This window comes from Carettochelys insculpta, chromosome 2 (genome assembly GCF_033958435.1).
Source record: "Carettochelys insculpta isolate YL-2023 chromosome 2, ASM3395843v1, whole genome shotgun sequence".
Taxonomy (NCBI): Eukaryota; Metazoa; Chordata; order Testudines; family Carettochelyidae; genus Carettochelys; species Carettochelys insculpta.
Window position 1 is genome coordinate 72,431,281 of NC_134138.1, and position 12,987 is coordinate 72,444,267.

The 12,987-nt window shown below is 38.9% G+C and overlaps 1 protein-coding gene across 2 annotated transcripts in view; it reads left to right on the forward strand.

The window, feature by feature from the left end:
* TOX (thymocyte selection associated high mobility group box) overlaps positions 1-12,987 on the forward strand; it is a 289,645-nt gene that overhangs the window by 223,460 nt on the left and 53,198 nt on the right. The gene's annotated exons all lie outside the window — the stretch shown is intronic.

The following is a 12,987-nucleotide window of genomic DNA, read 5'->3' on the forward strand; positions in this document are numbered from 1 at the left end:
TCTGCATTGCCTAAAAACAGGAGGACAATATCATACTTACTTCTGCCCTGCTGCTAGCAGTAGCTCTGGCTGCAGAGCTGGGCTCCCACCAGCAGCCCAACTCTAAAGCCAGCAAACTGCCCCACCCCCAAAATAACCTTGTGATTCCCACTTTGTGATCCTTTTGGGGTCAGGATCCTTACAATTACAACACCACAATATTTCTGATTGAGCATAAGAACAACCATACTGGGTCAGATTAAAGGTCCATCTAGCCTAGTATAGTGTCTTCTGACAGAGGCCAATGCCATTTGTCCCGGAGGAATGAGCAGAACAGACAATAATCAAGTGATCCCTCCCCATTCACCTATTCTCAGTTTCTGACAAACAGAAGCTAGGGACACCATTCCTACCCATCCTAGCTAATAGCCATTGATGGACCTAACCTCCATGAAGTTATATATCTCTTTTTTTTTTTTGAACCCTGAGGAAGTCCTGGTTTCACAACATTCTCTGACAAGTAATTCCACATTAAACTCTGACAAAAGCTCACATCCCCCTGTCTGATCAGACTTGTTTTTTCCTCTTTTTATAAGTACTGTTGATACTGGGCCATGTCCACTTTGCTGAATAGACCTTGTCAGTTCTGGCCCTCCCTCTTACTGGGACCTCACTCTGTAAATACCCCTCTGAAACCACCCCTCCCCCCCATGTATCTGATGAGGCGGGTCGTTGCCCGCGAAAGCTTATCCTCCAAAATATCTGTTAGTCTATAAGGTGCCACAAGACTTCTTGTTGACTCGAAGCTACAGACTAACACGGCTACCTCTCTGATACTTGCCCACAGGTTGATGTTGCACTTCATAAAGAAATACTTCCTTCTGTTTGTTTCAAACCAGCGACCTATTAATTTTATTTGGTGATGCCTAGTTTTTGTGTTATTAAAGCAAGTAAATCAGTTTTCCATGTTTACTTTCTCAACCGCAGTGATGATTTTATTGACCTCTATCTTACCCCCCCTTGGTCTCCTCTTTTCTAAGATAAAAAATGCTAGTCTTTTTAATCTCTCTTCAAATGGCCGCTGTTCCAAACCCCTAATTATTTAAGTAACCAAAAACCATGATATTTATGATTTTTTTTCAAATCCTTTGACAATACAATTGACCAAACCAGGCTGTGAATTTGTTAGGGCACTATCTGTAATAATAAATTGAGGCATACAAACACTTGCTTCCCAAACCAATCATATGTACAGAAAAAGTTTGCTTCTACGCTTATTTTCCATGACTGTAACAAGTACAATCACATACCATTCTGTTCTCCCATAATTTTAAAATATTCTTAGAAACTCACTTTAATTTTAAAACAAAAAATCTCATCTCAGTCACATTCTAATATGCTCAATTAATTTGGAATGAAACATTGCTTTTAAAATGCTACACAGCTCAGTCCCTGTTTAGTGTGCAATTCTACCGTACCTCACTGCAGATGTATTTATCGCCATTCTTTAAAAAATACCATAGGTTAAATTCAGGTGCCAGGTCCATTGACTATTGTAGAAGCCATGCACATAACTATGGAAAGAATCTGGGCCTTCTAGTAAATTCTTTACAATAATATTCAGGTACAAGAAGCTGTTTGTGGCCCCAATCATGTGAGGTGCTGAGTGTACTTCAGTCTCATGGGTACAGATCATCCCCAGGGTGCAAAGCAACTAGAAAACTTGGTTGAACCAGATAACCAGGATCCCATTAGTGTGGGGAGGAATCCCCATGCATCTTAAAGTTAACACAGTGACCCTAAACCAACATACTCTACGTCCTGACATGGGGGAAAGGGAGAGCTGGCAGGGTACTTTTCTAATCTGGTTACCTTTGGCTGCAAGGAGACAGGATGAGAGAACAAACAACACATGATACAAACAAAAAAGCAGTAAAATAGCATTTAAAGACTAACAAAATTTATTAGGTGATGAGCTTTCGTGGGACAGACCCACTTCTTCAGACCATAAATATTGCGTCTGTTCTGGTATGGCTATGGTCTGAAGAAGTGGGTCCGTCCCACAAAAGCTCATCACCTAATAAATTATTTTGTTAGTCTTTAAAGTGCTACTTTACTGCTTTTTTGTTTTGATAGTAGATAGACTAGAACAGTTTTCTCTCTGTTACTAATCAACACATGATAGGCGATAGTCACATTTCTTACTGCACTATGGGAAGGTACTTCTGTATTATGGTCATGAATGCACTATGAGAACCAGAATAGAATAGCCCATTGGAGCCATAGTATCCAGAGGTAAGTTACAGAAACTTAATGCTGGTTTCCTGATCAGTCCCAAAATCAAGATTGCAGAGATAGCAGTTAGTCATCATTGCTTCCCTTACCTTTATCTCTGGCCCTGTACCAAACATAGCTAGACTTGGCACATTGTCTTCCGTGCAAGCACTCAGAACCATTCAGGAAGTGCTGAGAACATCCCTGGATATTACCCTACAGAGGAATTTTGATTAATGATATTGCTATTATTCTTCACCTACACTTTTCAGTCTATTTTTTATTTTTAGACTTAATAGTTTCAGGTCCTGGGATCCATTATAGGGAACTAATGTTATTTTGCCTAACCTCTTCTCAGTCTCTTTTTGACTTCATTTGCTTGCAGAATAACTATCGATTCAGGCGTGTTTTACTGAATCAGTTTGAGTATACTGCTGATTCAAGATTCCTGTAGAGTTGTATAAATAAATTTGAGAGGCACATTTGTCTGTCTTATATGAATAATTGCTAAAATATAAAACTGGGCTCTAGTTATTTGCTAAATGAAATGCAGAGTTAATATTGTTATCAGGAAATATGAGCAAAAATCTTTGACTTACAATTCTTGGATCCTACTGGTCTATTGTCAGTCTATACCTGCTGTTGACCCTGTAAGCATTAGACACTTTAAAAAGAAGATAACTCAAATTAGTCACCATTAATACCTTAAAATTAGTCACTATTAAAACCCTAATCGTTTGCAGAGAGGATCCAAATTAGTGAACTTTGCAGGATCAAACAAAATGGAAGATATTTGTCCAAATTAAAGTGGAAACATGCATCCAGAATATACAAAATGGGCATGTATGCTCCTGTAATAATAATTTTATTATCTTCAATTTGCAGGCCAGATTTTTAATTATGACCCTTTTATATCAGTAGAAACCATGTATGTGGGATTAAAAACCTATTTATTTAACTAGTCTAGTTAAAGACTGTGGTTTGATACGTTCTATGCTACAACTTTTATAAAAACCAGAGAACACTTCTAATAACACTTTTCTAATTTCATGGTTCAGGGCACAGTCAGTAAAGATTTAAATAATTCAGAAAGAAAGGCTATTCTGTTTCTTTATTGGAAGTTTGAGTCAGGCAAATTCTTTGACATTTAATAGGTTTTTAACCCTTTTAAAAACTTATTATAATGAAATTTATTTGGAGGTTGTTTAAAATAAAGGGTTATAATATTAGACTGAAAAGAAGTCTGTAGGTGTTTTGTTTGTGTAATGGTTGGCTTTCAGTACTTGGCCCTTTGTGACTCAAAGGATATTAAATAATAAAGTAGAAGGGAATATTAATGCTCACAAAATATTGTACCAAGAAATATAGAAACTGTATATTACTGTATTCATGTCACGATATTATTGTGCTATAAAATTTTGCAATCAAATTTTGAGTATTTAATTGTGGTAAAGGTGCTTAAGGTCACTTACCAAGCCAGTGCTACATAAGACAATGTGAAAAGGCTTTATTCTTTTTAACAGTGATTTTAGAAAGTTTTAAGTAGTTAACTTAATAGCAGACTTTTTTTAAATTCTGGGGCTAGTGGAGGAGGCAGGGCTTGTGGGGGTGAAGAGGAGCTCAGGGCAGGGTGCTGAAGATGTGGAGGGGTGCAGGAGTGAGGATTTGGGGTAAGGAGCGGCTCACAGCATAGGATTGGTGTGTATTGGTGATGCTGGAGTCAGGGATCAGGATGAGGAGCAGCTCAGGACAGGGGACTGGAGACCTGGGGGGTGCAGGAGTGCGGTTTTGGGGATGAGTAGTGGGTCAGGGCAGGGGGCTGGTGTGGGGGGTACAGGAGTGGGGGTTTGGGGATGAGGAGGGCTAACAACCACACCCTTACCTTGCCATAAGTTATGGTCAGAGGAAGCTGCATACCAAATTTGGTGGTCCTAGCTCTCAGGCTGTGTCTGCACAAGAAGCTTTTCCCAACAAAGCTGCACTTTTGTCAGGAAAAACCGTGGAGCATCTACATGTAAAACTCACTTTGTTGGCAGTTTGTCCACAAAACCTGGAGCATCTGTCAACAGTGTTATACCTCTCCCCATTCAGGTATAACGCCTCTTTCAACAGTGTTCTGTTGACAGAACAGTCATGTAGATGCTCTGTGGCCCTTTTGTCAACAGACAGGGCTTCTGGTTCACTGGGCAGCCCTGTTTGCAGAGCGTCTGGTCAGCTCCTCTGTTGAGAGAGGGCCAGTCAGTCTGGTTGCTCTCTGTCAACAGAGCAGATTGTTCTTTTGGTCTGCTTTTACATGTAGATGTAATCTGTCGACAGAAGTTTTCCTGGGAAATCCATTCCGACAGTCACTTCTGTCAACAGAGGCTTGTCGTGTAGACATGGCCTTACTGTTTAGGAGGAGGTCTTAAACAGACAGACTTGCCCACTTGCTTGCCCACAAACACTCTCTCTCAAATATATAGTAGATAAAAAGGATGATGTTTCCGGTGTTAATCTGTGCACTGTTTTTACTCTTCTGTATTTACATTAACTGAACTTTCTTTACCAGGCTTTCCTAAAAGTAATCCTTTTAGATATGTATAATAAACAGAAATGGATCTGAATTGCCAAATTTCATCCTTGATTTTAGTTTCTTCCCATCTCTACGTTTCCTACACTCCCAGACACAAATATTTTAGGAGCATTTGGATCTGGGGGGTTGTTCATTCTACTGTAAAGTTAGGAGAGACAGTAATAAATTTTGGATTCAGATCCTGGTTCAGATTTCAAAATTCCCTGAAGTATGAGGGTCATTTTTGACTCTTTTCTCCCCTGCAGATACAGATGGTGAGCCATTACTGGTGTTTCTCTCTATATAACAGCACACCATTAAGAAAAAAGCATGCAAATATTTAAGTTGTCTTTCAAAAACCAGTTTCAGCTAATCTGAATCCACTAAAATCCTTTAATGATAATTTTATTATTATCGTATGCTCTTACTACAACACCGAATGAAGGACCTTCATATCCTGAATTGGTCATTTCTTCCTGCACTGTGCATTTCCATACTTTAACATGTTTGGAACTCTCTTAAATTTGGATTTTTGATTTCTGGGGTGTATGACTGTCACATTTTGGATAATTACAAAACACATCAGATGTTCTAAATAATAAATTACTGGTATATTCTCTCAAGTGCATCTCTGTCTCATTCCATCTCAATTTTACCTTGAGTCTTGTGAGATTTGGTGTTTTATCTTGAAACCTCAACTTGTGAGATTTGCTTTTTTTCTTGAAATGTAATTATGCGAAACACTTAACTTTCACTGAAGACATCTAGAATTCATGGTGATGGTGAAAAACTTGAAGACATGGGCTCAAAAGCAGAGAACACATTCAAAGACTTAATATATATATATTTCAATCTCACAATTTTCAAGCTAACTTTTGTCAACCTGACTAAAACCAGGATTTAACATACTTGTGGTTTATAATTTTAGCATAAATTATGTCTGACAACATATGAAGATGAAGGTTTAGCCAGGGGAGAAGACTGTAGCAATAGAAAGCAACTCCAAGCTCCTTCCTTCCAATGAACTTATAGGGAGCCTGTAAAGCCCCAGAATGAATGACTCTGGGAGAATGTAGTACTAGTGTCTGGGGAATGCACCAGTTCAGAATTCTAATTAGAAAATATGTAGTGGAAGGTAATTTGGGTTTGCTCTCCTGACATCTGTATCTCAACCAACTTACTAGAACATAGCTGATATCAAGCCACATGCAAGTGTAACTGCAGAGGCACTGAGACCACTGAAAAGGGAGCGTGAAGTCTCTACTCTGTGGCCTTAGTTGAGAGCCATCTGGCTTTTAGCTATGCAGTGGAGCACAGGGTTTTAGCTCCTGAGGTCACGCATTCATTCCCTCCTGCTGATGACCTGGTTTCATCAGCCTTACACAAGCAATAGGATATGATGTAGAAGTAATGAGTTGCTTCCCCCCGATCTAAGTCTGACCTCTCTGGCATGGTGCAAAGAACTATCCGCGCTCTCAGCAGCCTTCATCAGCAGACCCATCCTCCCCATAGGTGCAAATTTTAAACTGCCCCTCTAGCTTTTCCCTTAAAGACCAAATTCGCTTCTTTCATCAACTTTTGAATCTGTAGGTGCCAGGCCATAACAATTGACATGTCTTTGTTTCTTCGTGGTATCCAGGCTTACATCAGAAAATCAAGTTACTCCTTTGTGATGTTGTACCTCAGATGCATGAATGGCTTCTTGGATCCTGTCCCAGTCATTGTATCAGGAAAAAATATCAGGATAATACACCCAGATAGCCTCCCATTTAGACATTTCCATGTTGGGGTCATATTGGATGTGTTCTAGGTAGAGGGTCCATCTTCCATGTTCACTTTAAAGTCATGGGAGAAAAGAGGAAGTGGTCTTTGAACCATATGACTTCTGTTTTCTCCAGCTGCTTTGGGCAAGTAGTTAGAAGTATATTTTCAACTATAGTGAAACAGAAGTCTCAATTTTTATACCTGATTTTCACCTACACTGTGGATTTTAGGTGCAAACCTCAGAAGTTGCATCTCTTGACTACCTTATTTGAACTTAGAGATGCAGCTACTCAGATTTGTGCCTATAATTGAAAAGCAGAAACAAACATTCAGAAGATGTGCCCCAGTTTCCTCTTCTGTAAAATGAGAATAAAAATACTTAGCTACGTTACTGAAATGTATAAAATACTACGTTATGGGGATGTTGAATGTTAGTGAAGCATGCTGAGCTTCTCGGGTGGAAAGTTGTATAGAAATGCCAACTACTATGATTATTCTACCAACAGGGAGTTCACTGAGGTTGTCAGATATGGACTATCTTTATTCTCTGTTACATCTACATTTCTCATATTCTGATATCTTAAACTTTCTTTTCCAAGTTGGAATTCAGCCATCAGACTGCCATGCCTCATTATTTTCTTCTGCAAAGAGTATTCAGCAACTTAGCTTTCTGTAGCCTGCATACTGAATGTGAGTCCAAGACAAATAATAATGGTGAGATTTGTAAGTCTTTATTTAAAAAAAAAAAAAAAACGAAAGGGCAGGAGTTTCGGTTTCAAAGTAACCCATGGCGGTGTTATATATACAGGTAATGCTTACAAAGAATAAGGGAGTGCTTTCTGTACAATTATTATTTCCTCTACAGAGTCAGAGTGTTTCAGGTAGGAGGCTAATGTCTCTGCCTCAAGGAGCAAAGTGCCAATATATTGTTTTCATAGATCAATATGGATAACTCAGTGGAATTCTACCATTTAATAGTATATTGAGCTAAAAAACTCACCAATCTTATCTGTCTTGGATCCCATAATGTAGTGCTACTTTGAAGGTTTGTTTGTTTGTTTGTTTGTTTTTGCAAGGTTGAAGACCTAGGCCCATTCTAGGCATCTTCTTCCGGCTGATGTAAAGCCTAAATGATGGGAAAGTCTTTCAGGACTGTGACTTTTGAAAGTGACCCCATTTTGTATATTAGAGGGCCAGCAAACCATGGCACAACTGGCCAGAACTGGCACATGACTGGGGCAACCCTGGGACTTCATTGATTTAATAGCTCCACTCTGTGATTTCTGTGGTAGGTCTTCAAATAGTCCCGATGGCATTCTGTAGCTGTGTTCACCTGGTAAAACCCTCCAGCCCTTTTCTCTGCCCACTTCAGGCAACACCACTTGTCATTCTCTTGTGGAACTCCACAGAAACAGCTGGTGCAGGAAAGAGTAATTTCCGCAACCACAGACTTTGCTGTTGAGTACCCAGCACAGTGGGCCCGCAATACTGATTGTGGCCTTCTGGCCCCACTACAGTGTAAATCAAACTCTTTTGAATATTTGGGTCAACTCTCTGCCCTGCAATGAAGAAGCTATTCTGAATCAGGCGCAGTAGGGATTTGACGACGGATATCTCAGATCCGAGGCCAGTATCCAATCTGACACATGCACATATAGGTACGCACCTTCCTTGGATTTTGTTCAAAATATTTTGTTTTCATTTAAATACTGAACAAAAACAACCTTTAAAAACTTGTAAGTTGAGACAGAACATAATAATGGCCCTTTCCTCTGCTCTGAATATAAATGTTTGGTGCTACTATTGTTACAGGTTTGTATTGGACTAAGTGTAAGAAATTTCAAATGTCCCTGAGTATCTTGCATTGCTTGAAAAGCTTAAACTTCCCCATCAGTGGTCTACAAAAGTAACATTCTCTGTTCCCATCTGTTGTGAATTGCTTTCCATGGAGTAGTTTCATGGTTATTTTAAAATCAACTTTAACATAGTTAAGTGCCTGCTTTTTTAAAAATTCCAGTACATAGAATGTGTCTGTGGATAGCTGCTCCCTCTCTGGGAATAGCCCCATTGTGTCCACTGTGGATTGTGTGAGGATTTGGAAAATCCATGCAGGAGGTGGCAAGGAAGGGTGAGAGACAGGACAGAGGAAATGATCCACAGCTACATAGAATCTCCTATATGTGTCCCCACTTTTGTACAGAAGGGAGGTGAAAGCCTTGGAAGGATTCCTTCCTTCCTTTCAGACATCTGCCTTGCACCCATTGTACCTTCTCAGGCTGGTTTGAGGATTTTTTTCCTTAGATTTCATCTTCATTACCAGCTAAATCGGTGCTGCTCCAATCGATAAAGCAGTGTCAATGTTGTGGGTCTGGTGGAGAGATGATACGTCAGTGGGAGAGTGTCTGCCCCAACACAGAGCTGTGTAGAGACCACTGTAATTCAATCAAAGTCCAGCCACTTAAATTACATAATTTACATAACTAGCATAACTGCGATCACCTTACCTTGCAACGGTGGGCCAGGCTTTCATGTCTAAATTGGAATATTAATGCAAAATAAAGAGGCACTCTTCATGCTTTTTCCTCATACTTCTACAGAGGTAAGTGCAATGGAAACCTGTATCAATGTGGTGGTGGGTTTTTTTGTTTGTTTGTTTTTAATTCACAAGAAAAGTTGATTGTATCTGACATATAATTGAAAAATATACTCTCTTATAACAGCTCTCTGTTGACCTGCTTCATCTGTAATCTCCTTAGCGGAACGGACATATTATTTTGGTTTCGCTGATAATGGTGTATTTTTTGCTTGTTATGAATACTGTCCAGTATCTTCCTTGATGCCTTCTGTCCTGTCCTTCCAAATCTGTACTGTATGTTATTTAAAAACTAGGAGAGCAATGTAGAAAATACAGAGCAATTCTAGGGTGTCAATGGCTCTTGCTATGTGCAGGTTGTATAAAGAGGTCTTAATGACAGAGAGATAAGGTGGGTGACATATTATCTTTGCTGGTGAAAAAGATAAGCTTTTATTCTACAAAGAAGTATTTTTCAGGTCTGGGATAGATAAGGTGTCACAGCAAATACAAAGTGGAAGGGATTGTTAATCATAATAAGTTAACACATATTGCAACAGAGCGGTCTAGAAGTAGTGGGTAATTAACACCTCTGCAATCATAGGAAAAGAAGGGTCAGTGGGTTCGAGTTAAATCCAGTGTCTTTACTGAATATATATATATATATATATATATATGTTTTTAGTGTTTAGGCAGTTTATTAATTTAAGTTCCCAGATTCAACTTTTGAAGGTTTTGTGTAGGTTTCCTTTGAGAGTGAGAACTGATAGGTCAGAAATGAAGTGGTCACTTTGTGGAAAGTATGCAAGGTATGATAAGGAGTTTTCCACTTTCTTCATTTTTCTGTGTGAGTTCATTTAAGAGCATTGCCATTGCCTGGTTTCATTCATACACTTGTTGTTGGAGCATTTGATGCCCTGAATAAGGTGCATACCATGCTGTGATAGACAAATGTAGGACCAAGAATCTTGAACGGGGTTGTGGGACATGTTGATCATTACAGCAGTGGAGATGGGTTTGTGGGTTTTGCATCTGTTGTTTTGGCAGGGTCTGGTTCCACTTTGAGTTGGTTTGTTCTGATCTCTGAGGAGCTGATTATAATGAGCATCTTGGCAAGATAGGGAGGTTTTAATAACAAATTAGTTTGGATGGCCAATGGCATGTTGTCAGTTGGCAAATACAGTATAAGTAAAAATAACAATATCATAGAATCATAGAAGAGTAGGACTGGAAGGGACCTCGAGAGGCCATCGAGTCCAGCCCCCTGCCCTCATGGCAGGACCAAGCACTTTCTAGACCATCCCTGAAAACCATCTATCTAACCTCTTCTTAAATAGCTCCAGTGATGGAGATTCTACCACCTCCCTTGGCAATTCATTCCACTGTTTGATCACCCTGACAGTTAGGAGCTTTTTCCTAATGTCCAACCTGAACCTCCCCTGCTGCAATTTCAGTCCATTGCCTCTTGTTCCATCCTCAGAGGCAAGGAAGAACAAGTTCCCTCCCTCTGCCTTATGACACCCTTTTAGATACCTGGTGACATGATATGATATGATATTATTATATTTGAGACCAGCCTACACTGAGGTGTATACTTGCATAATTATTTGGAACATGGAGAAAAATACTTGTTTGGTATTAAATAGTGCATTTTACAATGATTAGAATATTTCTAATGAAAAAATTAACTTACTTTGCATTTACAGCTTCCTTTCATATATGAAGCCAAAAGGGTCTATGTTTAGCACTGGTCTGTAGTTTCCTTCAATTGTCTCCGAGGTACCCCAAAAACAGTGTACAAAGGGGTGAAATGTAAGCTCTATTCATATATTAACCCAAGCAGTGACCCTGGGGATAGCACTCAGCAATGCTCAGTGTCAAAAGATGTCAGACAGGGGTAAATGGAAGGGCTTCAGAGATACCTCACTTTCCCTTGTTCTTGCTGCAACTGGCAAACTTCCAAGCCTTGCCTGCTAACATCACATAAAGCAGCAGCTGGTGAGTAACATTAGCAAATAAGGCCTCAGGGCTACCCATGTTCAAGTTCTCCATTCACCAACTGCTATTCAGTGAAACAGCTGGATCAGAAGAGATACAGCCAAGAAGTAGTTACTGTTTTATGTGTACAACTGTTTTGATATAGATTGTCTGCTAGAGGCAGAGATAATGATAGCTTTCAAGGCTAATATGTACTAGGAGGGAAGCTGGTATTTGAAAAAAAAAAAGGGAGCAGAAAGTCAGTAGTAATCTTTAAAAATACAAATGTTTTTCAAGATTTCAGTCCTCAGCTGATACTGTGCCCTGTTTTGTTTTGTTTTTCAGTTGAAGGAACGTGAACTGAGGGTATTAATAAAGCTATTGTATTCCAGAAATATTAATTCATAAAGCAATACCAAGAATATACTGAGAGGTGCCATATTGTTAAAACGACTTCAGATAATTTTTAGGACAACAGCTGTAAATATCCGAGATTCCAGGATATTTATTAGCATGAGCCAATCTCCAAAAATACAAGTCAAAATACAAAAATAAAAGAGCCTATAAATAAACTTTTGAAACAATCACTTATAATATTCATAATGAAAAAATGGCAATGATGATACTCGTTTTTTTATTTTCCAATTCTAATTCCTTCTCTTAAAAGGATCTCATAGACCAGCAGGCTATAAAAGGAAAGAAAGAGAATGAGCACACCCAGGTGTGCATGAGCAAGAGAGAGAAAGATATAGGGTGTAAATCTAAAGCGAAAATCCAAACATCTTGGGTGATCTGGCTAAAAGTCTGTCAGGAAAATAACTATGGTTATATTAGAACACTGGATTATTATTGTTTTTCCGTAGCACTATAGTACTTGTACATAGGTAATTTTTGTCAAATTCTGTCAGATATATATGGCATACTTATTCGATACAGACTAAGATAACTATATCCATTTCATTTTCAGCTTTGAATAGCCACTTCAACTTTAAACCACCCTCCAAAACACCTGTGCTTAAAAACTGAGTTGCTCTCTGCATTTGAGTTATCTCAGGCTATGAGTTTGAGCACATTGGATAAAAATTAGGGGCTATCTTCTATAGTATCCATGTACAGTACATTTGACCTCTGGATAAGAGCTTCATCCTCCAATGCTTTTCATTCTAATCCTTGCAGAGACTGAATTCATTGCTTGAATTAAACATGAGTCTCATTAATGCTAAAAAGCAGTGACCCAAATAGCACAATGGATAAATTTGTCAACCTTGCAGCTTTATCAGTTTGGGTTCATATATATGACTGTTGCAGCAAATCAGTTCATTATTCAATTAATCCACCTATTGATAGAGCCCTAAGTCAATTTTCTGAATCGTAAAAATTAACGTCTTGGGCAGTTTTAGGCAAGGTAAAACTGAACTTAGAAGTTCATCTTCTTAAAATATTGGGGAAATATGGATCTACGTCAAAACTTGGCAGCTCAACCTCATCTGCATAAGACAGATCAGAACCGTCTTGAACTTTGATTCAGGATGCTGACATTTCTATTTTGTATTATTATATTTCTTAAACTAATTTTTGAAATATCCAAACGACAGTTAATGAAGGGCCATTTCCTTCAGGCCTGAAGCAGGAAAAACTCTCAGGAAAGTCAATGGGAGCTTTGCCTGTCCAAGGGCTGAAAAGAATCTGTATGATTTAGTACGTAACAAACAGCATTATGCAAGAGTTGGCTGGTTTCTTTATATTCCTTACACCTCGTATGTTTTGATTAAATACTTCCAGTTCTCTTAAATATGAAATAATCTGTAGATCAGATCCGCAGGGATTCCTTTTAAGGCCAAAGGGAACTTGGACTTGATGGCATGATGAT